This window comes from Tamandua tetradactyla, chromosome 12 (assembly GCF_023851605.1).
Source record: "Tamandua tetradactyla isolate mTamTet1 chromosome 12, mTamTet1.pri, whole genome shotgun sequence".
Taxonomy (NCBI): Eukaryota; Metazoa; Chordata; class Mammalia; order Pilosa; family Myrmecophagidae; genus Tamandua; species Tamandua tetradactyla.
The window spans coordinates 10,097,528-10,125,088 of record NC_135338.1 but is presented as its reverse complement, the minus strand read 5'-3'; positions in this window follow the sequence as shown (position 1 = coordinate 10,125,088).

The window sequence follows — 27,561 nt, the reverse complement described above, 5'->3', positions numbered from 1 at the left end:
ATCTCTGGGTTCTGTTTTTCTTATCCTGCCCAGTAGGTGGCGCTCGTGGCACACGTTTGTCTACGGGTTCCACCAGTGAAAGTTGCTGTGGGTCCTTTAACTCTGGAAAATTCTCGCCGTAGGGGAGGTTCGGCAGCCGAAGCGTCTTGGAAGAGTGCCAGCCGGTCCAGGGTTCTGAACGCGGGGAGGGTCATCGGCCGCCGCAGCATGGGAGAGCGTCTGGCCGAATTACCTAGTCGGCCTGGGGCGCCAAGCGTGGCGGGAGGGCGCCAGCTGTCGCAGCCTGGGAGAGTGCACTGTTCCTAGCCGGACCGGGGAGTCACGTGTTTGGAAGGGACCCCCCGGTCACTGTTCTCTGCAGTCTGGGGATTTCTGACCGAACTCTCTCAGTTGTTCCGGGGGGCCTCGCGTGGTGGGGGCGCCAGCCGCCGCGGCCCAAGGGGACCACCTGTCCAATTCTGCCAGCTGGCCTGGGAAGGAGGAAGGGAGGGACTCCGGCCGCTTGCCGTCCCACCCAGGAAAGCCCGCGCCCCTCGGTGATCTCACCGGAGCTGGTTCTCCCAGACAGTCAGCCGTTCCAGGATGGGGTACGCCATCCCTTTGATCTCCGTCATGGCTCCGGGAGCTGCTCTGTATTGTCTCCACTACCCCAGTAGCTGTTCTGGAGGAGGAAAGGTGAGGGTGGCAAGGCTGTCAAGGCCGGTGGCGGAGGAGCCGGTGAAGGCAGAAGAGGGGAGAGGAGGGTGGGCGGGTCGGCTGCTGCGGGGCGTGGGCGCCGCGCAGCGGGCCGGCAGACAAAGAGGGGAGAGGAGGGCCTGTGGGTGGTAACTTTTGACTAGATGGTTTCCATGGAGATGTGTCTCTACCCATTGAAGGTGGGGTTGCTTACTGGAGCCCTTTAAGAGGGAACCATTTCAGAAAGAGCTTTTCAGTCAACAGAGCCCACACAGTCAGAGACCTGAGGCGATGCATAAAGAAAATGCCTCCAGGGAAGCCATTGAAAAAGCCTGGAGGGAAAGCTAGCAGACATCTCCATGTGCCTTTCCAGCTGAGAGAGAAACCCCAAACATCATCAGCCTTCTTGAACCAAGGTATCTTTTCCTATATGCCTTAGTTTGGACATTTTTATAGCCTTGCCTTAATTTGGACATTTTCACAGCCTTAGACCTGTAGGTAAACTTGCAACTTACTAAATTCCCCCTTTTAAAAGCCATTTCATTTCTGGCATATTGCATTATGGCTGCATTTAAAAAATTAACACAAGTCCCAAAGCAGCTTTGCTTGGAACTCCGTGTGTTACAAAGTCGATATTCCTCTCAGCTTCCTTTCTTTCACATTCAGAACTAGCTGGAGATGGATTCATATTGCAGCCCCCACACTTTCATCTTGAGAATTTCTATGGTGGTACCTTAATTCCCCTTTCTTTAGGATGAATCCTACTCTTCTATACCCCCCAAAAAATTGCCATGCATTTTTTTTCCTTTTTTAGAAACTATTTTTTATTGAGATATCTTCATGTACCATGCAGTTCATCCATAGTACACAATCAGTGGCTCACAATATCATCACATAGTTGTGTACTCATCACATGGTCATTTTTATTTTTTTATTTTTTAATTTATGAAACATAACCACATACAAACACAAACATTCTTACCATATGATCATTCCATTCTTGTTATATAATCAATAACTCACAATATCATCACATAGTTGTTTATTCATCATCATGATCATTTCTTAGAACATTTGCATCAATTCAGAAAAAGAAATAAAAAGCAAACAGAAAAAAATTCATACGTACCATACCCCTTATACCCCTCACTTTCATTGATCACTAGCATTTCAATCTACTAAATTTATTTTAACATTTGTTCCCCCTATTATTTATTTATTTTTAATCCATATGTTTAACTCATCTGTCAATAAGGTAGATAAAAGGAGCATCAGATACAAGGTTTTCACAGTCACACAGTCACACTGTGAAAGCTGTATCATTATGCAATCATCTTCAAGAAACATGGCTACTGGAACACAGCTCTACATTTTCAGGCAGTTCCCTCCAGCCTCTCCATTACACCTTAGCTAAACAGGTGATAGCTATTTAATGCATAAGAATAACCTCCAGAATAACCTCTCAACTCTGTTTGGAATCTCTCAGCCACTGACACTTTATTTTGTCTCATTTTGCTCTTTCCCCTTTTGGTTGAGAAGGTTTTCTCAATCCCTTGAGAAAAGTTTAAGTTTAACTTAACTTAACCTTAAGGAATGAGTTTCATATGAACAAACCCCAAGACCGGGGGCTCAGCTTATTACTTCGGTTGTCCCCACTGCTTGTGACAATATCAAGAATTTGCCACTTGGGGAAGTTGAATTTTCCCCCTTTCTCACCATTCCCCCAAGGAATGGGATTTATTGGGGCATCACTCTGGACAAACCCACAAAATCTCATGCCCTACTCAAGGTTCCAAGTACTATGGTGTTCAATTAAGCTCTTCATATAAATTATATACACATTTTTTTTTTAAACCCACAAGGGGATAAATCTTGAATTCTTTCTGAGGGATTTCCCATGCATGTAGATGGTTGGCAGCCCTGTTCCATAGTCTCCTAAACATATCTGAACTCCATTAGTGGACAATGGGGGGGCTCTGGCTAAAGAAGAAATCTGTTTTAGTTGAAAAGAACTGTTCCTGTCACCATAACCATCCTTCTCGTCCATTCCTTTATGGTTCTTCTTCCTTCTGAATGTCCCTCAATTTCCTCCTTTTATTTAAAATACCACTATGATGTATTCAAAACATGAAGTGGGCATGTCAAAAGGATATGGAATATGCCTAAAGGGACTCTCCATGGCCAAATTTGGGCCAATTTAAATATCAAAAATGAATAATGATAGTAATGGATAGTACATTGAATTTAAAAAGAATCTATGAGTACATTTATACTAAATGCAAGGGGAAGAGGAGAAGGAAAAGCCTTTCTTTGTAGAAGAGTGCAACTAATAAATATAGAGGTATAGAATTAGAAAACCACCATTTGGCAAGAATAATAATGGATGCTAAAGCCACTGGGTGAAGGGTTGAGGATATTTATACAACCTCAAAATATCATCCCACAGATTACTTCTTTTTTTTATTTTTTATTTTGCATGGGCAGGCACCGGTTATCAAACACAGTTCTCTGGCATGGCAGGCTAGAGCTCTGCCACTAAGCCCCTATGGTCCGCCCCCCACAGACTACTTCTTAATGATAAAAGGAAAGAAGTACCTTTATGGTGGTGAAATCTGGCAGGCACCACCTAAACCAAGTGACGAAACTTAACATCACTAATAATAGACAAGTCAACATCAAGTGTCATGGAGACACCGCACCACCCGTGGGATTCTTACAAAAATGTTTAACCTGAATCTAATCAAGAAGAAACAATCAAACAAATCCAAATTGATAGACGTTTTGCAGAACAACTGGCCTGGATTCTTCAAAAAAATCTGTGCCATGATGGACAAGAAAGTCGGGGAACCCTCCTAGATTAAAGGGGACTAATGAGACAGCTCAACTATGTGCAAGGTGTGATATTTAATTTGAACATACATATGGTGGGGGGGGAGAAATGGGCTCTAAAGGATGTAATTGGAACAACTGGATGTAATTGGAACAACTGATGAAACTTGAATATAGACTTTAAGAGCATGTCGATGTTAGAAATCATAACTTGTGTAATAAAGGAAAAGTTTAAATCAAATTAGAAATAAAAATGAAATAAACTGTCATTCATTATGTATGCATATGTGTCTCTTTGAAAAGTAATCTCTGTTCTGTGGACTAGTAAATATTCCTGTGATCCTTACTCCTTTTCTGAACCTTCCTCTCAATTTTCTTTCCTTTCCTTTTCAGTTATGGACAATTCACAAAGGAGGGAGGGAAAATAATGAAGAAATGGCAATTTGAAGGGTACCATTATTTTTTAAATTTCTTATTGCCACTTGAAACAATGCAAATTTATTATCTTACAGTTCTGGAGATCAGAAATCCTATAATCAAGGTGTGAGCAGGGCTGGTTTCTTCTGGAGGATATAGGGGAGAATTCATTTCCTTTTTTTTTGCCAGCATCTAGAAGTTGCTGGCATTCCTTGGCTCATGGCCCCTTCCTGCATCTTCAAAGCCAGCAGTGTAGCATCTTCCTCTTCCTCTCACTCTTTCTCTCTCTTTCACCTGTGCGTCCATTGCTGCATTCCCTTCTCTGATTCTCAGCCTCCTGTGTGCCTGTTATAAGGATCCATGTGATAATATTGGGCCCACCCAGATAATCCAGGGTGAATTCCCCACCTCTTCAAGATCCTTGTTCTAGTTTGCTAGCTGCCAGATGCAATATACTAGAAACAGAATGACTTTTAAAAAGGACAATTTAATAAGTTTCTCATTTACAGTTCTAAGGCCGAGAAAATGTCCCAATTAAAACAAATCTATAGGAATGTCCAATCTAAGGCATCCAGGGAAAGATACCTTGGTTCAAGAAGGCCGATGATGTTCAGGGTTTCTCTCTCAAGTGGAAGGGCACATGGTAAACACAGTCAGGGTTCCTCTCTCACCTGGAAGGAAAGATGACGAACACGGCATCATCTGCTAGCTTCTTCTCCTGGCTTCCTGTTTCATGAAGCTCCCTGGGAGGCATATTCCTTCTTCATCTCCAAAGGTCAGTGACTGGTAGACTCTGCTTCTCGTGGCTATGTCGTTCTGCTCTGCTCTCTCTCAATCTCCTTTTCTCCAAAATGTTTCCTCTTTTATAGGACTCCAATAAACCAATCAGGACCCACCCAAATGGGTGGAGACATGTAGGCACCTAATCCAGTTTAACGACCACTCTTGACTAAATCACATCATCCAGGGAGATGATCTGATTACAGTTTCAAACATACAGTATTGAATAGGGATTATTCTACCTTTATGAAATGGGATTTTGGTTACAACATGGCTTTTCTAGGGGGCATACGTCCTTTCAAACCAACACAATCCTTAATTTCATCACATTGGCAAAGTCTCTTTTGCCATGTGAGGTAATATAGTCACAGTCCCAGGGTTAGGCCCTTGACATCTTTGGGGCTGGAGGTAGGACATCATTCTGCCTACCACACACAGTCTTTTCTTAAACTATAGGCATGGGTTGTTTATTTGCTCATCCAACCACTCTGAAGGGTGCCATCATTCGATGGTGTTTCCATTGGGACAATTATGGGAGCGCCACCCCTTTGGTGGCAGGTATATGAAGGCAGGGGCCACTTCTGTTTTTGTTGGACAAGCGCTTGTATGACACGGGTTTAGGGCAGATCATCTTTACCTTCTTTGAATCCTAAAATCTTTGATGTATTTGTAAAGTACAATATTCCTTTCTTCACTCCTAGCTCATCACCTTCCAGAAGCCTGGAAGTAGGGAGGTTCTGTTAATGGGCCCTGTGGATCCTGTAGCCCTTTGGGCTTTCCCTGTGGGTGGTGAAACTTGTGGTTCCCTGCCAGAGGAGAGAAGCTGTTGGAAAGGATGAATGATTAGGCCAGGACAGTCTTTCCTGCCACAGGAGGCAAAACACAAATGTCTTCTTGGCTGAGGAAAAGTTACCTTTTTTTTTTTGTTAGGAGAGGAGAAAAATTGAATTTGGTGCCTGGAATAGTTTAGAGAAAGGATCACACTGTCAGAGCCTATTCCCAGGTTGGGGCTGCTGGAAGAGCCCTCAGATAAGTCTGGGGGGCCCCACTGACTAGAAGGTGTGCTTCACTGCCTTTGGTGCAGCTTCTTGGGGATCTCCGCCAGCAACTTGGCCCACAGAGGGAGCCAAGTCCCAAATCACGGGCAAGGGAAAGGGGTCCCAGATGTCCAGCCCAAGGGTGCTGAGGGCAGCCTCATGGAGCCCAGGCAGCCTGTCTTGGGGCAAAGGGAATACCCAAAGGTCCTTGTGCCTTCTGAGAGGGGCGTGGCAGGGGTGGAGGCAGGGCCGCCGCATCGAGAGGCCCCCCAGTAGGGGTGGGGAAGGCACGGAGTGCATGGACCTCTTGTTCAGAGGCCTGGAGGCACCAGGCCCATCTCAGCAGATACTGAAGTTGTCCGAGATCAAGCGGACACCAGCAAAGGATGGACGATGCACCATTGTCCACGTGCCTTTTGCTTCCTGATGCTGGGATGATATAGAGCCCCCATCTACCCCAAACTTCAATCGTTCTAAAAAGAAGAAAAGAAGGAGGGGGCGACACAACTTTGAATAAACTGAGTTTGAACCTTAATGTAGCTAGGAAATCACTTGACTGCACTTATTTACAATTTGGAAGGTTAATTGTAACCAACAGCAGTTTGGGGGCTCAGATTCAAAAATTAATTTCTATATTTATATAAAATTAATGTTATAACTTGACAGTCTGAGACAGAGGTTCGAATTACTATAAGTATTTTGTTGGATTGATTTGGGGCCTCAAATGAGCAGGAATTGTTCTGATTCTACCAACAGCAGACAGTATCAGAATTTTCTGTGCTTGTTTAGTTTTCGATTAAATGATTTTGCAGGACTGTGAGGCCCTTTATTTTGGTCTCAGTTCTCCTGGCTCATCTGAAACACCTGACACAGATGAGGCTGGTTTGTGCCCTGGGGCTGAGCCAGAGATGATGGCAATGACTAAAGGAGCAGGGACTCAGGGACCAGGGGGTATCCACAGGAGAAGCCAGTCTGCAGCTCTCAGGAAGCAGAAGATTTGCCCCTATCGGAGAGGGTAGGGCCACCTGCTGCAATCTTTTTTTCTGCTGCCAAGCAACTTTCCTGCCTGGCATGGGACGTGAGACCTTAGAAAGCATTGGCAGCTGTGATCTATCACCCTCTCTTTCCCCTGCGCTTCGTGTAATGGCTCTTTTCAGCGTGAGAAGCCACGTGATGATGGGGGCGGGGCGTGCCGCTAGCTCCAGAAGTGACTGGCCCCTGTGGCTTTGGGGGCGGGGGGAGGACTTAGTCATAAAGAAATCACAGCTGAGTGTGACCATTAGGGATACAAGGAGGTTACGTGGAGGCTGCAGCTTTGGGAACCTCTGGGAAACAGATTCCGTTTGTGTCCTGTGGCTCTGAGTTTCAAACCGTCTAATACCTGGGAGGCTAACTGTTCTAGGAAACAGAATCTACTGTTGATTGGGGAAGGGGGAGTAAGAGAATGGAGGCGGTGCCTCCTTTATCCCAGAAATGTTTTTTTTTCTGGTACATAGTGGTTCAGGGATGGTAACGGGGTTGGGAGCTGGACTTTGGAGGGCTCAGAGGTCAGATGAGTGATGTACCTTATTTAAAGGTTCTCCTCCTCCTGTTCTCTGCTACCCCAGTGCTCCAGGGGGTGACAGCTGGATCCTGCCTCGCTGTGCTCACCTTTTAAGAAAGGGAACTGCCCTCTCCAGACACGAAACATCGCAGCATCAGCCATCAGCTTCCCAGAATCCAGCCCGGCGGTGAGGAGCCGACTTTCCAGGCTCTACCTTAAAAGGGGTGCAGGAGGCTGGCACAGGCAAGCAGCCAGGTCTCTGTCCAGAAAAGTGGGAACAGGTCGGGGCTGGATAAAAAGGGAAAGCATGAGGGTAAGAGGGCCCAGAGAAGGAACAAGATGCAGCTTAATATAAAGGATATATGCCCTACGATGCAAATGCCATAGCAGGAAATCAGGAGTAACAAACCTGTTTAACCACGAGATCAAGTGTAGTTGCAAATAATGTCCCATTGATTGACAGCTAGGACAAAAAAAAATGAAGTAGTAATTCTAAGCAAGATAATTTCCATTCATTGGTAATACTAGCTAATATTTCATGCTTACCAGGAATATTGGTTTTCTACTCTAACAAACCTGGTGGCTTAAAGCAACAGAACTTTATGGTCTCATGTTTCTGGAGGCCAGAAGTCTAAATTTAAGTTGTCAACAAGGCCAAGCCCCTTCCAAAGGCTCTAGGAGAGAATCCTTCCTTGCCTCTTGTACCTTCTGGTGGTTGCCAGCAATCCTTGGCCTTCCTTGGCTTGCTGTAGCATTACTCCAACCTCTGCCTCTGACTTCACATGGCATCTTCCCTCCGTGGGTCTATGTCTTTAAGTCTCCCTCTTTTAAAAAAATAAAAAAGATTAAATCATAAAATTTGCCATTTGAACAAGTTTTAAGAGTACATTTCAGTGACATTGCTTATATTCACAATGTTATATAACCATCGCTATCTATTTCCAAGACTTTTCAACATCCCGAACAGAAACTCTATACCCATTAAGCAATAATTCCCTCTTCTATTTCTTATAACAACAGTCATATTGGATTAGCGCCCACCCTAATGTCCTTATCCTAACTAATCACATCTGCAAAGAGACTATTTCTAAATAAGATTATATGCACAGGTTTTTGATGGATATCAATTTTCAGGGGACACAATGAATTCACCCTAGACATTAGGTCCCGGTCACTGTTTAGCACTCCGCAGGGATTATCTCTTCTCATCCTCACAATAACTCTATGTGGAAGTACCAATTTTATGCCCATTTTTACATAGTAGGCATGGGTACAAAGATGTTACATAACTGGTAAGTGGTGGAACCAGTTGTAATGTTAGGTTGACTCCAGAGCCCAACCTAAGACTCTGAACCTGTGTTCTACTGCTTCAATCGATGGAAAGGAGGAAGCACAGTTATTTTGGGCTTCTAGATATGCATCACCACACCAAGAACTAGAGAAGAGTCCCACAATTACTCAATGGGCCAAACAACCCTGATTTCATCTGGTAAATCCTGTTTGTAGGTGGAGAGTGGGAAGCTTGTCTCAGGGAGCAGGTGGAACTGGCAATTAGGAACCCTTCCCCTTCCAGATGTTTGCTTGGAGAGGGAGAGAGGCAGGGAGCCCTCTGCATCACATTAAGTTTCCTACCCTTCCAATTTTGCCAGTTCCAGCGATAGGTTCAGAAAGGGAGACAGCTATGTTGAAAATTAGGAGAAAGGGGAAATGGTTGCTTTTAACTAAATATTTTGTACTTTTATTTGACACATCTGAGATGCCCCTTCATTCTCTTGGCCTCACCTGCCTCCAAGGACTAGTTGTTGCTGTGGCCATTGTCTTGCAAGTCTCTGATGTGGTTTCTGATGCCTGAGGCCAATGCCCAGAGTCTTAACCTCCTCCCAGCGTTTCTAGATGTGAAGGAGTATCAAATCACAGGGTCTGGGACCTGGTTTCCTCAAGGGGCAGGGACCATTGGATGCAACTCAGAAATGCGGGAAGTTAACCCCCACAGGAAACATATTTACCAATGAGACTGAAGGTGGGCAGATAAATTCTCTCCCCATTCTTCCTTTTGATGCACAGGTCCGAGGAACACTTTTTCTCTATACAGCCTGAGCAGTAAATGTCCTTTGTGGCCAAGGAGGTGCACCTATTGGGGAATGGTTGCATTTCCTTGTGACTTGTTGGGAAGTAGTGTAGAACACAATAACCCATTCACCTGCCTTTGCTTCCCATCTTCCCTGGCTTACTTTCCTTTTCCTTCATTTCTACTGCTTTGGGATTACACTTCCCAAGGAAAGCATTAGCCCCTAATCCTTGCCTTAGGACATGTTTTAAGGAATCCACATGGAATGTGGGCTTTAGAATTCACAAGTGAAGGTCCTTCTGAACTTTCCCTCTAGGTTACTATCCTATACATCCAGTTTTTTAAGGGAAGATGAGTTTGTCTCTGGACCAGACTGTCCAACTAACAGAGTGCAGTAGAGATGTGACATGGACTCAGCTAAGGAGGCCTGGTCTATACTGTCTCCATGGCAAATTTGAATGAGATGGGTAATTCAGAACCACCAGATGATGATATCTGCCACGATCTTTCTTTCCCTTGCTGCTTGCCTGGTTCGCTGGGATGGCCCCTTTTCTCTCTTTTGTCTGTGCATTTATAGGTATCCAAATTTCATTGTACTGAGATGATTCAAATTCCTTGGACTGAGACTTTCTCTTTCCTTCCTAGTAAACTAAATGGTGGCTGAGCCCCAGCAGACTATAAATCTCTGTTTTAAATTAGCAGCATTAGAAATTTACTGTCATAACTTTACATTCTAATCATTCCGTACCAGTTCCCTTGCTCTGATGTGACTGCCAGATTCCTGTGGGGCTCCTCACAGATGAATTCGGAATAGCTGAGCATCTTCTAGGCAAACAGAAATAAGAACTGGTGTTCTCCCTCTCCTGGAGTAAGTAAAGGTTAAGACTGAGCTGTTCTGTCTTCTCTTTTAGCTAGTCACCTGTCATTGATTGACCCCTGTCTGTAGAGAAGACTCACTTGAGAAGCCTGTGATCATTAGAGGCATGTTTCTATACCTCTTTCTGGTTCTCATAAAAAAATTACATAGCCTAAGATCTTATGAGCCAATAAGTCTCTCAAAACCCCCAATCTAAGTCTTTATACAAATATACCCAAATGTTTCTGTAGAAGTCATGATAAAAGTACCAGGGCAAAGCTGCTGAAACTCTGTTCCATGCCTAATGGTGAAGGGCTGTCTTGGTAATTTCAGTATGAAAGAAGCCACCTTACAGGGAAGTGAAAGCCTAGCCCATGGCTTCAGAATCCCTCAGGCTGTGTCAGATTAGAGATAAGATGGATAAAGATCCTCAAGGGTCATAGAAAGCATCCCAGCAGTGCATATCCCACCTAACTCTGTCCTTTTCCACCACAAAAGTTCTGAGGTCAGAGGTACATTATGGGAACTATGTCCCTTAAATTGAGACTAAAGCTTAAAGAGTCACTGCCTGGAGGAAAATTCGGTTAAACTGTTGCCCTCAGGAAAGCTCCATTTGGCCATTTCATATCTTGGGGTTGTGGCCTCAGAAGCCGTGTTCATGCAGGTCCACTCTGAAAGGAGCTCAGCAGTGGGAAAATGTTAGGTGTGATGGACAGCAGGGGACTTGGGTTAAGGCAAGGCTCAGGATGTCCACAGAGGAAGGTCCTGCTAGGGTCCCGGTAAGCTGTGAATTGTCAGTTCTCATTGTCAAAGCCCTCGACCTCTTTCTCTGCCATGAATTCTACCTTCATTCCCCAATTTGGCTAGTGAAACTTTCTGTCCTCGAATGGTCCCCAGGAGACAGGAGAAGTTAGGGGACCTCAGAGGTAGTAGATCCCCACACAGGGGCTTGTAGTGTCAACATGACTCCTTTAAATCCTAGACTCTGGATTTTTCTGTGAAGAGCTTCCTGTTTCTCTATCTTGGGTACCAATTATTTACTTAATGGATGATTACCAGAACAACAAAAGCCCATTTCCTTTCAGATCACCAGATGGCTATGTATGTTGCAGAGACAGCAAGGATGAAAACCTACTGAAGCATTTAGAGTCAAAGACTTTGCTAAAAGGTTCTTCGGGGATCACAGACCTATAAACAGTGATCTGTTCCCAGTGTTTTCTTGGTCCATATCTTTGGTGCCAGAGTGTCTGACTGCTGTTTTGTTGGAAGATGTATGCAGAATTGATTACAGACTACTCAGCGTGGGGTCTAGTTTCTCTTCCTTGGTAGACTCAGCAGGACTGTGAGTTGATAGGTCACCGTAGGCCTTCTGAATGCAAACGCAGCCTCTACACAACCTCACTGGTTTCCTGGCTTTTCTTCTATCAGTGTGAAACTTTTATGGTTGGTCTTTAACTATAAGGAAGCTGAATAAACTCCTGTAGAGCAAGGAAACACCACAACATCTCCTTGCAGCATATTTCTATTGTTTTTCTCCTTGATTTGTTCATTCCTCTTCTGCTTCCTCCACAATTTTTTTTTCTTTTTTTTTTTTGACATGGGCAGTCTCTGGGAATAGAACCCAGGTCTCGGGCATGGCAGGTGAGAACTCTGCCACTGAGGCACTGTTGCCTGCCCCCTCCACATTTTTTTTTAGGTTAATAGAATAAAGGCTCCAACTAGTAGTCTTTTGAGGCCACCAGTGTTGCTAGTTATTTCTGGGGTACTGATGTGCTAATAAATGTTCAGTGGTGAGAAAGGAAAATTCTTCACTCTGGAATCTCAGGATATTTCTATACACATAGCTGCTACCCTTTGGTGGGGTGCACTAAATACTGATTTTATCTTTCTGATAATCTGAGTACTTCCTAGGACAGTGGTTTTCAAACTTTTTAAAAAAGAGTCAGACCCCTTTTCAAGTGAACTATAGCTGCAGAGTATTAAACAGATAAAAGCAGAAGCTCTAGTTGAGGGGGGTGGAGTAAATGTTGCCACCCTCTCAACCCTCTCATTCCCCCCTCCTCTCTTGGCAGTTGTCCATGAACCCTTCCATGAAGTCTTGAGTGCCGGTTTGAGCTGTATGTACCCCAGAAAAACGTGTTCTTAGGTGTGAGTGTGAACTCATTTAATTTGGAAGCGGCTACTTCAGTTAAGGTGTGACCCACCTCCTTCAGGATGGGTTTCATCCTATTACTGGAGTCCTTATAAGAGAATGAAATTCAGACAGAGAAAGCTATGGAAGCAAGAAGATGAAATCAACAAAACCCAGAAGAGAAGGGAGAGACCAGCAGATGCCGTCATGTGCTTTGCCATGTGGCAGAGTCAAGGCTGGCTGGCAACTGATCTTTGGGAAGAAAGCATCAGCTTGGTGATGCCTTGATTTGGACATTTTACTAGATTCTAGCTGTGAGTGAATAAATTCCCATTGTTTAAGCAGAACCATTTCATGGTGTTTCCTTGGAGCAGCCTAGGAAACTAAAACACCCTGGAATTCTGCTGAACAGTGAAACACCACTATGCTAGCAGGAGGTATGAATGGATATAGTTTGGTACTTATTGGCAAAACCATGATACCATTAAAGACTTGATGCATCACCAGTTTAATATAAGCGTTTTGGGGGTCTGTGGTATAGGTGCGATGGCTCGTGCACAAAACCATTTCATAGGTAGAGCTAGTTTCCTGCCTAGAAGGAACCAACAACTTAGGTCCTATGACAGGAACGTGGATATGTGAGTGGTGGTGGTTCAGTGCCTGTTTCCACCATGGCCACCTTGACCTGGCCTGGAAGAACACATAGATATGAGGAAGACTTCTTGGGAGTTACAAGTCTGCTCAGGGTCCAGGAAGAAGATTCTTTCCATCAGTCCTGAATCCAAACTCCTTGACAGTCAAAAAGCCAAAAGGCTTCCATTTGGGTTCCCTTGAGCCTCTGTTGCTTCAGTGAAGCTGATCTGTTCCAGTGACTTGAAGGTCGTTGTTTACAAAATGATGACTTTGGTGATTGTTATGTAATTGTTTTAAGGCTTATGTGTTTAGACTGACTTAGCCCTTCCCCCTCAAATCCTCAATGCCCATAACTCTCTGCTCCCCATTGCTAGAGGATGCCATGGACAACTTACCAACTGTGCCTGAACTGAGTCTTTCTCCACAAGCACAGCTGAGATGTGGAGGGCAGACGGCAAGGTGCGTCTGAGGGTCACTGACTGACAAGGTACTGTGTGCAATATCAGCCTGCCCTGGCCATCTGCTGCTTCCACTGCAGCCTCCACTCAGCAACAGTTATCAGACTCTGTCATCTCAGAGATCATTAGCTGCAGCCTGTTTTGTCACGTGAGAGAAAAAGGAGCACCGACTTGGCAATGGTTTAAAGGTTTGGTCTAGTCAATTACCTCCTACTAATTTTCAAATATTTTTGAGAAATCAGGAAAGGGAGCCCAGTAAGTTCTATTAGTTCATGGCTAGATGACTAGTAATCAGTCAGGCATTTAAAAACCATGGAGAGAAGAATTACATTAAATATTGTTGCCTTCTTCTGGAGACAGATTTGTTTTATTTGGTAGAGTGTGAGCTGTGACATCTTGGGATTAGGGCCATTCATTTGGTCCTTCATATATATGGAATATTGAAATATCCTTTAAGTGAGCTTCAAAACAATAAATACTAAATTCTCTCTCCAATTTTTTGGTCCCATAACATTGAAATAGTACTTGACAGGTTTGGTGGAGCCCACCTGCCCCATCTTCATCCCTCCAATCTCCTGGAAGAGTGGTGTGGATTTGCTCTCCTGACTCCATCCTATGATGCTTCTCTACAACATTCTGCTCCAGTAACTCCCTTCCTTGGTGTGTAAAAAAGGCAGTGGTGCAACGAGGTGCAATGTAGATCTGGGATGCCTATCTTGTGTTGAAGGACAGATGAGATTGATATGCTGAACGTCACTGATGAACGTGTTGCTGTTGCTTGTCATCGGGAAAGCAACTGATTTGAGTTTTTTCAATCTGCCATTCATTCTTTCAGTAATATCAGTTGATCACATTCTTTGTCCTCTGTTCTGCCTTTTGTATTTTGCTCTTTCCTTAAATGTCCAAGCCCTTAGCTAATGGTTGATTTTCCGGTACCAGGAAGATGCCTAGTGTAGTCATGGACAAGAGAAAAGCAATACATCTGAATGAACCAACAGTTCTTAGCAGTCCTTTAACCCATGGAACGATTGTATTAGTCACCATTTCCTTTTTCTGGTAAGCAAGACTTTAACATCAAGACTATTTATTATGCTACTTAGAACCATAGTGAGGAAACTAAGACCATGTGTTAAAGAGTAGAACTACCTGGACTTATCTCCTGACTGTGCTAACTACTTACTGCATATGACACCTTAGGCAAGACATTTCAATAGTGCCTCTGTTCTTTCACCTTAAAATAGGGTAATAATATTACCTATCTACCTATCTAAAATTACCTACATCCTAGGGTCAGTGTGAGGATTAAATGAGAGAATCCTTGAAATGTTTATAGACTAGGATATAGAATTTCAATGTTAGCCGTTATTATGGTTATTATCATTGAAACAATTTTTAGATCTCTTTAATTTCCCTTTGTTATCAAGGAAAATATTGAAGACTTCTCACTGTATATGAATAATGGCAATAGCCTTTTGATTTATCTAATCCTGGTCTAAAAGCCTGCTGCCAAAAATTCTATCCTGAGTAGCAGTAGATTGTGCTCCCTTCTCTCCCACATGCCCAAAAGGGAGGGCATACATGAGATGGAGGATTGTAGTGGATGTCAGGAGACCCAAAGTTGGGTGTTACATCTTCTTGACTATTTATGGAACAGTTTTGGGCCAATTCGTCAATCACTTTAAGGCTGCCTTTCTCCATGTACCAAATGAAATAGATAACAGAGTATATTGCACTAAGACCCTGAGACATGTATTATTATAGTTTAATATTTTAAATAATTTAGCATATAATGTGATACAAATGAGCAAAAACACACATCCTTGTGAGCCCCTGGGCTCTGTAGAAGGCTTTACTTTTCAGATGATAAAAGACAAAACACTATCATTTGTTGAGCTCCTAATAAGTGCTGGGAACTTTCCATTTATTATCTCATCTACTCTTCATAGCAGCTTGGTGAGTAAATTGCGTTCTTTCTTTCTTTTTTCTTTTCTTTTTATTCCAGATAAGGGATCTGAGGTTCCATGAGATTAAGTAACGTGTCCAAGTTCTCATGGTTAGTGAGAAGTGGAGAAGGGATTCAAAGCCTTAGAAGCATCTTAAGCATGTGCTCTGTGTAGTCACCTTGCTCTACTGTTTGTCAAATATTTCTTATTCTTCCACCCTTTTGAAAAAAAAATGACTTCTTGGCCCCTCGAGAGTGGGTGGTTCTATGTGATTACTTCCAGCTAATGAATTGTTAGTGAAAGTGTTCTTTTCAGGTTAGAACATTTAATGACTGAGAAAGTCTCCAGAGCTTTCCTTTTCCTTTCAAATTGTGTTTAACTACACTGTCAGCTGCATCTTTGAATGTGGTGAGCAGAATGTCCTGCCAACCTGAGAGGTACGTGTGATGTGAGCGAGGAATAAACCTTTGTGGTTTTCAGCATTTAGATGTGGGGATTCTTTGTTACTGCAGCCTTACCTGGCATAGCTTGACTGATACATGCTCCAATAAGGCAATTAATACTGTTAGCGAAATTACCTCTGTGGCAATGCTTTTTTGTGTTTGTCAGGTAGAAGTGACAGGCTGAATACACTTGATTAAATGTTTCTAAGTGCTAATAAGGTCATGGGTTGAAAAGCGTCTTTCATCACAATTTTTCCAATGTTCTCTTCCTGATAAATTTATTTTCTTTTCCTTGCCTTTCTTTCTTTTACTCTCCACTTCCTCCATTTCTTGCCCTGGACCTCTTTTTAGTCTGTATACAGATTGGATGATACGGGTCTGTTAATGCTCAAAGACTTTTTGAAATAAGGATGAGGATGGCGTACTAGAATCAAGGAATGCAAAAGTCCTGAATTCCCAATTTTCTTTTTTTTTTTTTTTTGACAATGTGATTTAAAAAAAAAAGTTTGAAGAGTTGTCCTTTCATCAAAAAAGCAATATAAGACTAAATTGCTCAGTTTTAACATATCTTCAAAAGTCTTTTCACCTTCATTTCTCTTGGTATCACATCTATGTGGCCTGAAGAAGCATTCTAGGACCCCTGGCTAGGACAGTACCTTGTGCCTGTGTGAGCAGATTGAATGTATTGCCAGCCGGTTCCTTGCCTGTCAGTCACCCAATTATCATCAGTGAGTATTTAAATGTCAGAACGAAGCCTGGGGTATTGGGCCTTTGCAAGTCTAAGCTGATTGTTCTGAATTCAACGAATGTGGTTGTGAATTGGCTAAGAACACATAATGGAAACAATTACAAGTGGTCTGGTCAGTGTAGGCTCACCCCATTGAACGATATTTTAGATTTGTCCTTGCCTCATTTCAAGAAAATATAAGAAACAATCAACTTCAAACTAAATGCTCCTTTAGTTTCTCGCCCAAATATTAAGCAAGAATAAGGCAGATTGGTAGAGTCATCTCTGGATGAATTGTTCTGAATGGCTTCGAGTTTGCAGGGTCAAATTCTGAGCTAATGTGAAATGGAAAGGAAAAAATGCTTTCCACTGAGATGAATTATGTGCTTAAGGCTTACCTGGTTTTTTTTTTTTTATCTGAGTTAGACAGAAAAGTCAGAAGTAGATAGAAATGAAATGACCCATTATCAAATAATCAATGAAAAAGCTACACTTCTGCAATGTTTCTGGATCAATATACAAGTTACCTCTCAGATGGATGAATTATTCTTTTATAGTTCAGAGTAGAGCAAATCCAGTTTCCAGCCAGCTTCCCCAAATGCACTGTGTACAAAAGCAAAAGAAGAAAGCATCCACCAATCAGAGACAAAAAAGACGGCCGCTCTCTGTGCAGCAATCTTTCCAAATAGTGTCCAGTATGATTTTTCTTGGGAACAAGGTTAGGTAAACACTAATCCAGAGGCACATGATGTTGAAGGTTAAAGGATAGTATAGAATGAGGTTCTGGGAAAAGGGCATGTTTATACCCTGAGGGCCAGAATATAAATCAGCAAAAACTTTCTAGACGGCAGATTTCACAGTATCTATCCGAATTTAAATTGCTGTTCTCTTTGACCTAACAATTCCAACTCTGGACATGGGTCCCTACAAATGAGTTACACATGTACACAAAGATGTTTGCGTAAGAGCGCTTCTCGCCGCATTGCTTGTGATGGTTAAAACATAAAAGCAACTTCAAAATGTCCATCAAGAAGGGAAGTGTTAAGCAAATTATAATACATTAATACCTTTGAATATTATCAGCCATTAAAAAAGAATGAGATAAATGAATGTGCTTAGCTTGCAAACTCCAACCAAAACCATTCCTGCCAATCCTAAGGAACACCTAAGGCATTATATAAGATTCTACAATGGTTCCATGCCCTAGGATAACTTACTAAAAACCTACAACCTTCAGATGGGTCCCTGGACCAGATAAGTCCTGAAATGCAGAGGGGCCAGCCTCTCCAGAACTCAAATAGTTCTATCCCCCCTATCCTATATTATCGATATCCCTTCCAACATGAAGAAGTTGGAATGGGCATAGCCCAAATACCCCTAAACAGTAGGAGAAAGATCAAAGGTGATAGCAGAGTTACACAGAGAAGATAGGGTTTAACAAACAAGTATGACGCTGAATCATTACATTGATACTTCTTTTAGTCTCCAATATCTTACAGCAGCTAGAAGTAAAAACCTAAAATTGTGGAACTGTAACCCATACCCAAACTCTGAAATCTGTTCTACAATTAATTGTTGCGATGTGCCTTGAAATTTATTGGTTTTTTTTCTACACATGTTATTTTTCACAAAAAGAAAGAAGTTGATTGTGATGATAAATGCACAGCTACATGACGATATTGTGAACCACTGATTCTACACTTTGGATGATTATATATGAACATATAATATATATCAATAAAAATATATATATATATGTACTGATATATGACCTTGGGAAAGTCATTTAACCTCTCAGTGCTTGAAGTTTGTCATCTGTGAAAAGGGGATAATAATAGTAGTCAATAAATATTAGTTGTGATAGACTAACTGAATGTAAATATGTGCATGTGTGTATGTGTGTGCACATACTTTTGAAAGGCTCACGCTTGGAGAAGTATCTGAGAAACATAGTAGGTTGAGCTTAGAATGCCAAAACCCTCCTCTGGAGCTGGGAGTGGAAGATGGAGAGGCAAGAGAGGAAGAAAAGTAATTTTTATTGAACTTATGCAATATGAAAGGCTATGTACTACAAATATTACGTAATCATCTCATTTAATTCTCATAATCACCTGTAGTAGGTATTAATAAGCCCATTTTACAGATGAGAATTATAAGGTTCAGAGAAACCTATCCAAGGTCATACGATTGTGGGTGGCAGAGCTGGGCTTCCAATCTAGGTTAATGCCAAAGCCTATGCTTCTCAATGCCCCCTTCTGTGCTGAGACCATGCCCCATTCATCTCTGAAGATTCAATGTCGAGTGTAGAGCCCAATGCATAATGTGTGTACATTTAATTAAATAGTTGTTGACACAATTGAGATTGACATAGATTGCCTCTTGCTTTGTGTTCTTTAACTGTAGGTATACTTATTACTGTATTTCCTGTTTAAGTGTTTCTGTTTCTATCTTACCCTACATGTACCAGCCAGCTAATCTATGCTGCAGTAACAAACATCTCCACAGATCTCAGTACATTATGATTTTGTTACATGTACTTCGTGGATTGACTGCCACTCTGCTCCATTTTGGGGGCCGGGTTGAAGCAGCAGCCCTTTTCTGGGGCTCTGTGCGTCTCACGGGAGAGGGAAAAGAGGTTTGCAGGAACCATGTGGTGGCTCTTCATACTTTTGCACAGAAGTAGCACATGCCATGTCCACCTACATTTCATTGGTCACAGTGATCAGATGGCCGGACATGAACACAGTGGGGTGAGGAGACTAAAGGCGTCCCATACACAGGATCCTGGTAGAGTGGGCCCAGTGAGGAGAGGCTGATAGAGAGGTGCAGCCAATATTTTGAACAATAATGCAGTATAACCCACTAGACCATTGTAAAATAAGTTGTAAGCTCTTTGAAGTAGGTACTCTTTTCTACTTCTATTTATCTTAGTATCTAGAATGGAAACTTTATTCTTCCAATTCCATTGCTTTCTTCAATAGGTAGTAAATTTAAATAATTTCCCTTTTATGGAGGCAGTTTTGTCCAAAATCAGCAATTCTCAAGAATGCCTGTGGATCTCTGGGTGTCCCTCAGACACTCTCAGGGGTCTGTGAGGTCACAACCATTCGCTAAGATGTTATTTGTCTTCTTGAAGAATCCTCATTGGTTTATGAGTATATGGTGGCTTTTCCAGATGCTAGATGACATGTGATATCGGAAAAGGCAGAACACAAAAGCAGATATGAGAAGCCAGATATCTTCTTTGAAACGAGAAGACATTAAAGAGATTTTTGAAGGTATAAAATAATGCCACTCTTCTCACTAATGTTTTTGCTTTGGAAAATATAGCTGTGTTTTAGAAAAATATTAATATTTAATGGCTTTATCATTTCTTACAAAATCAGTAAATACATCTTTAAATTTTTTCCAGTTTTAATTTCTGAAATGGAGAATGTTGACGCTTATAACCCATCCAAATGAAAGCTCTTTGTGTTCTTTAATACTTTGTAAGAGTGTAAAGAGGTCCTGAGAACAAAATGTTTGAGAGCTTTGGTCCTAACATGACAGTGACCAGACCCTGCCTGCGTCAGTGGCAACGTTAGCTGGAGAGATTGTTTGACGCAGTTTGAGTTCCCTTTAGATACACAGAAGATAACATTGAGCCAGTGGGTTCTTATAAATACTGTTATTTTTCATGATCATCACCAGTGTTCCATATCTTGTACTTCCTGAAAAGCAGAGATGATGAGTTTGTTAAAGAAGATGGGTTGCATGAATTATTTCCAGCCTTGCTGAAGTTCACAGCTTGATATTGCATCAGCAATGACTAAGAAAAATGGCGGTACGTAACCCTGAAAGGAAAAATGCTGCTTTCTAATAAGAGGCACTAGTAATTGAATGTTGTCTTAGAACTTTATCATCATGTCTCACTAGCTTTAACACAGAAGAACTTAAAATACGCCACACATTTACACTGATGAGTAATAATAATGAAGAATACTTTGCCTAGGGGCCTTTGTTAAGACTCTCTAGTACTTTTCACATATGAACTAATGAAATCTCCTTTCACGCTGGTCACCAAATTCAGCTAGTTGAACTTCTCCCTGTCTTGGCCTTTGCACTATGCCAGCACCTTCCCCAAAGGGGCCTCTAGATGACATGTGATATCGGAAAAGGCAGAACACAAGTTCTTTCAGTGAAAGAACTTGAATTTATGGGCAGAGTTATTTTTTCTTTGTTGCAGGATTCTTATCAAATAACTTTGCATAGGACAGTTCTGAAACAGCATCAGGACATGTCCATGTACATGCATGTGTGAGGAATTTAATATTTAATACCAGGAAGCACTTTGTTTCTTATGAGAAGCCAACAGTGCTGTTTACCAAGCAGTGAGAGATGTATAACATGCATTTCCCTTTCTGCCGTGGCTTCCAGGAAGCTCATTCCTCATGATGTTTACTTTCTGTGACTTTTATTCTCTGTTTATTGCAAGTTACTTCCATTTTGGAAGCAGGCCTGGGTTGTATAATTAATGAATGAACAAAAGCCAATCAGACAGAGAATAGCCTTTCAATATAGGTGGAAGTGGTAACTGTGACATTTGAAGACCCCCAGGGAGGATAGGAATTCCTCCTCAAGGACACCATGTATCTGACACTAACATCTTGTCTTTAGAAGGTGCTGGGTTAGAAGGAAAATATACTTCTGGGAAAGGCCACACTTATACCACTGGCACTTATTAAGGGCCTGGCAGGGCTATGTTTATTGGACTGGCCAGACCAAGGGCTTAGTCCTATGAAGATGGGGCAAGAAATTGGTACTGTCTAGGACTGGCTACTTCCTAGGAGGCGGCCAGGCATTCCAAGGGAAACTTGAAGGAACTAGTATTTGGGGTATGCAGACTGGGAGATGGCTGGGATAACTGAAAAGGGCATGAGTATCAAAATTGTTCTATATCATCATTCTACTAAAGGCTCTGTCAGGTGTGGACAAGAGAGTCGGAGTCTGGAGGAAGCCTTGGCTATTGAGGAGTTCAGGTGACATTGTGCAGCTTCCATTGTGGGATCCACCATAGAAAAGACTGACACTTGTAGAGCTGTGCAGTCCCTAAAACCTGGCATTTGTTCTCTTGTCTGATTGCACTAACCACAGGAACAGTGCTAGACAATAGCAGAGACAGTGGACAACATTCCGTATTCCTGATTTCAACAGGAATATTTCTACCATAATTCATCATTGAGTGTTATGCTGGTTGCTTTAGGCATGCATATAAATTGAATTGTCCTCCTCTCTCTAAATATACATAAGGTATTTATTATGCTACAGATGTATCCACATCTTCCAGTATCCCTATAACCCTACCTTATTTAGAGCTTTAGTTAGGAATGGGCATCTAACTTTACAAAATTCCTTTTCAGACCTCTGTTACAGGTTAAGTTGTATGCCATGAAAAGACTTGTTCAAGTTCTAATTCCTGGTTCTATGAATGGGATCTTATTTGAAAACAGGGTCTTTAAAGATGTAACTAGTTAAGAGGAGGACAAATTAGATTAAGATGACCCTAATCCATTTGACTGGTGTCCTTATTAGGAAATGCAGTTTGGCACAGAGACAGACCCAGGGGAGAAGCCCGTGTAGAGATGGGGGCAGATGCATCCACAAGATAAGGAGTGCCAAGGATGGCAGGCAAACACGAGAAGCTGGAAGAGCCAAGAAAGAAGTCACCCCTACAAGCTTCTGATGGAGCATGGCTGAACTGACACCTTGATTTCAGAATCCTAGCCCTCAGAACCATGAGAAAATACATTTCTGTTGTTTTAAGCCACTCAGTTTGTGGTAATTTGTTATGGAGGCCTTAGGAAACCTAAGACATCATGTGTTAGATGGTCACATGTTTTTTCTCCTTTGACCTATTAATGCAGAGACTTATATGAATAGATTTAAGACTGAATTACTTTTGTATTTTTGGTTTATAACTTGCCTGACGTGTTATTCTTTTTAATGTGTTACTGGATTCTGTTTCCTAAGGTTTTGTCAGGTTTTGATGTCAACGGTATCTAGGCTTTCTAGAAAGAATTGCAAAACTTCACATCTTTCTTGATGCTCCTGGCAACATTGAAATGATTAGTTTCTTGAAAATTTAAAAGAATTCATTCATGGATTCTGTTTTGGTTTGATAAAGCTGACGAAATGCCATAATACCAGAAATGGACTGATTTTAACAATGGGTATGGACTAGCTTATAGTTTACAATGCTAAGGCTGTGAAAACATCCCAATCAAGGCGTGAACAGGATGATGATGCCTTCTCTGAAGACTGGTTACTGGTGATTTTGAGTTCCTCTGTCAGATAGCGAGGCACATGGATGGCATCTGCTGGTCCTTGTCTCCCTGGTTTTGTTGTTTCCAGCTTCTGGCTTCTGTAACTTCCTCTCTCAACTTCTGTGGGTCTGTCCTTGTCTCCCAGCATTTCTGGGGCTTTTTCTGTGAGCTTCTTTTAATTTCATATCTTAGCTTCTTTACATGCTTTATCCTCTTATAAAGACTCCAGTACAAGATTAAGATCCACCTGGAATAAGGTGGGTCACATCTCAATTGAAATAACCTAATCAAAAGGCCCCTCCTACAACATCTTTTGTTGCTCAGATGTGGCCTCACTCTCTCTAAGCCTCACTCTGCCAGAAAAATCATTGCCATCCCCCTACATGGGACATGACATCCAGGGGTGAAAATCTCCCCAGCAACATGGAATATGAATCCCAGGGATGAACTTGGCCCTGGCACCATGGGATCGACAATGCCTTCTTGACCCAAAGGGGGAAAAGAAATGTAACAAAATAAGGTATCAGTTGCTAAGAGAGTTTAAATAGAGGTGAGAAGCCATTCTGGAGGCTGCTATAATGCAAGCTTCAGCAAGATATTGCTATTTACCTAGGTTTGCCAAACTTCAACTAAAACCCTAAAGAATACCTAGGGCTCTATCTGAGATTCAACAAAAGTTTCATGCATTGTAATTACTTCCCAGAAATCCACAACCTCCAGATGGGTTTCTAGACCAGATAAATCTTGAAACCCAGAGGAGCCAGCCTCTCCAAGAACATCAGCTAGTTCCATCCCCATATCGCATATTATCAACCACCCTTTCCAACATGAAATTGTTAGAATGAGCAAAGCCCACCTACCTCTAAAGATTGGGAGAAGGATCAAAGGAGAAGGAGGAGTCATTACAGAGAAGATAGGATTTAACAAATGAATATGACTGTTGAATCATTATATTGATATTTCTTTTTAGTCTCCAGTGTCTTAGAGTAGCTGGAAGGAAAAACCTACAATGTAGGACGGTAACCCATATCTAACTCTGAAATCTGTTCTATAACTATGTGTTACAATTTACTCTGAAATTTAGTGCTTTTTTGTATATATATTTCAAAATTTTAAAAAATGTTTAAAAGATAAATTTTCAAAAACCAAAAAAGGTCCCACCTACTATAGGTCTGTACCTACAGGAATGGGTTAAAAGGACATGGCCTTCTCTGGGGTGCATTACAGCTTCAAACCACCACAGATGCATCTAAGCCAGGTGTGGGGTTTTTTTTGTATGTTTATTTCAGGGAAAATTATTTGCAACTTAAAAATTTCCTCTCAAAGCTTTTGCCCCTTGTTTCCGATAGCAATTCTTTGGTGAATTTTGATAAACTGTTTTTTTTTTTCCGAAAAAAACTTTTCATTTAATTCAGGCTTTTACATTTATTCACATACAGCTGTTCATGATATTTTTGTTAATTTGATGCAACATTATTTTTACTGTTTACATAATGGTAAATTCATGCCATAATCCATGTATCAGTTCCTATGATTGGACATTAAGTCTGTTTCCGCCAATCTTCTATTTTAAATAATGGTATGCAAAATATTCTTGTAGGTCAATCTTTGCACACATTTTATTCGCACTTTTAAGTAGTCGTTGACTGCTAAATGTGGCTACTTTTTTCTTAAGGCAGGAGAGACAGACCTCAAGTTCTGCTGCCAGTTCTGCCCCGGGGAATCTTGTTGGGGGAAATATAACAAAGGGACTAAGCTTTTGGATTCAAGTCCTGCCTCTGACATTTACTACATTGGGCTCTTGGGGGAAATAAAATCGATCTCTCTGAACCTTAGTTTTCTCTCCTGGGGAGTAGCGATAACGGCAGAACTTCTTTATCAGTCACGGCTCAGTGTTTGAAGCTGAAAGGGATTTCATTTAGGGGGTTAGGGGTTTCCCTGACTGTGGAAAGGCTGAAGGAGGAAATGCTAGTCTGGGCCTCCTGGAATGATTCCCTACCATGGAACAGACCCCCTGGAGGAATTGCTACCTCCGAAGGCACCAAGGGGGCCGTGAAGTTAACGAATAAAGTGAAGCAGACCTCTTCCGGTCAGGAAACCAGGGTCCAGAAGTTGTATTGCCACCAGTTTCCAATACCCAGGAACCTGGAGAAGGACTGAGGTGCTGTAGCAGACAAACCACACGCTCCCATGCCCTTGCTCACCTGAGTGAAACCTCCAGATGGGGTAGGGAGGTGGCCTCTGTCTCACTTCCACCTTCCCCAACTCATGCAAATGTTCATAACTTGTGAAACCTAATTTGCATGAAAATCCCTAGCTCTACAAGAATCAGGGAAACACAAGTTTCCAGCAAAGAGGTGGATGAGTCAATCTACAGTGTCCACTACAAAACCCTTTGTAAGATGATTCGAAATTTTAAATGAAGTAATTCATGGGAAGGCCTGGTGGAGAGTTCAGTGCAATCAAGGTTGTCACTTGGTATTGCTTATTGAGTGTTAATCTTGTGCCAGGTACTGTGCTCATTTTCTAGGAATGGAAAAACTTACAATGTTCCTTGCTGCCTTCAAATATTCCTATTATAAATAGGAGGTAGATATAAGGAAATATATTTATGTATAATTAAAAAATAATCATATCACAACAAAAAGGTGCTACGGGACAGCAGGGAAGAGGGCAACTCTGAGTGGGCTGTGTTAACTCACAGGTGAGTTACAAGATATCTCATCTCCCAGGTTTGTAGTTTTTATGTATAACAACCTCTGGACTGATGGGGAGAACATTTCCACAAAGACCCAGAGAGAAATTCTCCTGGAGGGTCATACAGAGCCTTTTCCTCTTAGGTAGGGCTTCCAGATAAAATGCAGGACTCCCAGTTGAATGTGAATTTCACATAAATAACGAATCCTTTTTTTGATATATTATGTCCCAGATATTGCTTGGGTCATACATATACTGAAATGTTATTTGAAATTCCAATTTAACTGAGCATCCTTTGCTTTTTATTTGCTACATCTGGCAACCCTACTCTTAGGAGAACAATGTGGAAACCCCCCTACTTGCTAATGTTACTTGCTAATCACTTTGAAGAGTAATTCATAAACAGACTTGTATCTTACCTCACAGGGGTCAGTCCTTTTAAGTGGGTCTAAGAAGATAAACCAATTATGTACAACTTAATTTCTTTCAAGTTCCTACTGAGAGGGAAAGCTTTTGTGTAAACAGGGAAGTGACAAAGAATTTATTTAATCAGCCTGGGCCCCGTGACATGTGAGAGAGCACCCAGTGAATTCCTCCAGCCAGGGCGATGCTGCCAGTTATAACTCAAGCAGGAGAAGTTCAGGGACAGAAAAAAGGAGAATCATGTGAGGGAGCAGGGAAGATGCACTCTTAAGAAGTGAGGCTGTTTAGACTGGGTTGCTGTTACACAACCCACGCCAGGTCTACGTTTCCAAAAGGTGTTACCTTTAGCCACAGAATTTCAGGCGCTTTGGCCAGGTGAGTCCTTCATTTTGTGCAGTGTAGACCTGGATATAAAAAACACATGGTAATGCCCTCAAATGCTCCTTTTACGCCCTTCCATTTTGTCCTGCCCCACAAAGATGCACTGAAGCCCCTCCCAGACCATCCATTATGACTGTCAGGAAGCTCCTGACCTGAGGCAGTTAAACAATGAAGAAAAGGCAGTTAAAAAAAAAAAAAAGAAAGAAAAGTTCCTCTCTGTTCTTTACGCCATTAGTTGCTTCGGCTGTTCACTTCACTTTCATTCTCAGCTTGGGTGTGAATTATACATGTTTTTGCAAACCCACACTCAAACCCCAGTCCGTCTTAAGATAGCTTTTTGCACTTCACTCTTTTTTTCTGTGGGTTATTAATTACAATGCATTTCAGTGATTCTGCTTCCACAGAGAAGGGAGATGATTTGCTTAAAGTATTCATCAATTCCACTTTCAGTCATTCGTTTGCTCATTTAACAAGCATTAAAAAATGCATACTATGTGGAGGAACTGTCTGTAAGGCACAGGCAAAACAGAGATAAATAAAGCACTATCCGTGCCTTCAGGGAGCTGACAGGTTAAACAAATATTTGCAGTACAGAGTGATAAGTAATAAAGCTAACATGAGTACAGAGGTGCTGCAAGGTGGGGAGGGGGAAGGGATCAACTTTGCCTGAGGGAGGCAGAGGAGGAAGAAAGAGCTGCACAGAGAAGATTTATGATCTGAATGCTGAGGCATAAATAAGCGTTTTCTAAGCATAGAGAGGAAAGAGCGGGAATGGCATGTGCAAAGCTAAGGAAATATTGTGCAATTAATTGTTCAGTGAGAGGCCTCCACAGCGAGGGGCTAAGGATGTTCCATTTTGGGGCCAGAAAGAAAATGGCATAACTACTTACCTATTTTTTTATATATAAAATGACCTTTATTAATATTTAATATACAATTTACAGTTGTACATCTAAATGACCAGTAACTATACAGGTCAGGGCAGTTGCATGCTTTACCAAAAGGGGGCGCTCGTGATCAAACTACTTTGGTTACCACAACTGGAGCAGGAGACCTGAGGATGCAATGCTAAGACCCCAACTCTGGCTGAGGTAGGACCAACAGGAGTTTTAAAATAATTGTTACTATTTTTTTAATCCAGGGTTTCTCAAAGTATGGTCCATGGATATAGAATGCCTAAGAGTGCTTGTTAAAAAAGCAAATTCCCGGGCCCACTGG